Source organism: Condylura cristata, unplaced genomic scaffold (genome assembly GCF_000260355.1).
Source record: "Condylura cristata isolate star-nosed mole 26May11 unplaced genomic scaffold, ConCri1.0 scaffold00022, whole genome shotgun sequence".
NCBI lineage: Eukaryota > Metazoa > Chordata > Mammalia > Eulipotyphla > Talpidae > Condylura > Condylura cristata.
The window spans coordinates 36,800,475-36,801,727 of NW_004567123.1; positions in this window are offsets into that span (position 1 = coordinate 36,800,475).

Genomic DNA, 1,253 nt, shown 5'->3' on the forward strand with positions numbered 1-1,253 from the left:
GCCTCCAGGGTGCCCCCACACCGCTGCTGTCTGCCTGCCAACGTGGCCCGCCCCGGCCACTCCCCCAGACCCCGGGCTGCAAGGGGGCTGCCCCGCCTCTGCGAGTCCAGAAAGGGCCCCCCCCCCCCAGCATGCAGGGCAGGAGGCGGGCGCACCTGTGTTCTCTGCCCCGAGGGGCCGGGCGCTGCAGCCCCGGGCGGGTCTGGCCTGTTGCCCCCTGCGGAGGGCCAGCACTGGCAGGACAGAGGCTCCCACGGCCCCCAGCCTGCTGCTGCGGGAGCACCCACACCCACGCCAGCCAGCTGGGCCCCGGGCTGGGGTGCATAGCCTCTCCCAGGTCTGGGGAGGTGGGTGTCCCCGCTGCCAGGTCACCCTCGTATCTGCGACTGCAGGAAACAGTGCCCATGCATGTGCTGCAGGGCGTGAGCCTGGAGCCAGGGTCCCGCCCAGCCACGCTCACCACCCGCCTCGCCCCAGGCTGGCAGGGCCTGGCTGGCCCGTGCCATCTGCATCTGCTGGGCCCGGCTGCCTGGGGCGGGTAGGCGAGGGGAAGGCCCTGGCCCAGTTGGTGCTCGTGTGGGGGCCGGGCAGGGCAGGCACCCGGTCCAGTCCAGGCCGTGCTGTGCAAATCCCTGGGCCTCTAGGGGCACTGCCAGTGGGGCGGGGCGGGCTGAATCTCCTTTTTGTTGTGTGGGGTGAGTGCACCTCACAGTCAAGCCTAAGAGTGAATGTGGGGGCTCGGCTGTGGGTGGGCCCAGCTCACCTTGGGGTGATACACCAGGCCAGGGCTCACATCGGAGACCCCACGCTGAGGGCACCCCAGGGCCCAGGAGGCCCCGGCCGGCGCCCGGCCCACCAGGAGGCCTGGACCTCCAGCCACTGGCTGCCCCTCGGCAGCCTCCCAAGTGGCCCTTGCTGTGGTGAGGTGGGGGCTCCCCACACCCATCCCATGTCCACACTCCAGCACTGCTGGACAGCTGCCTGTTGCTCGCCCTCCCCGCGCCTACTGGAGCTGCCCCTGAAGCCCAGGGATTCACGTCAGCTCGCAGACCCCGTGTCCAAAGGCCCCGGCATAGCCCATGGCGTCCTTCCGCCAGGCCCGCGCAGGCCGGCTGCACTCTGGCCTCAGCTGGGGCGGGGCTTGGCCTCCGGGGGTGGCTCTGAGCGGTCAGGGCTGGGTGGAGGGGCCCAGCCAGCAGGCAGCGGGCCTCGCGGCCCCAGCCTCGGCCTTCAGCACGTGCAGGGGGCTGGGC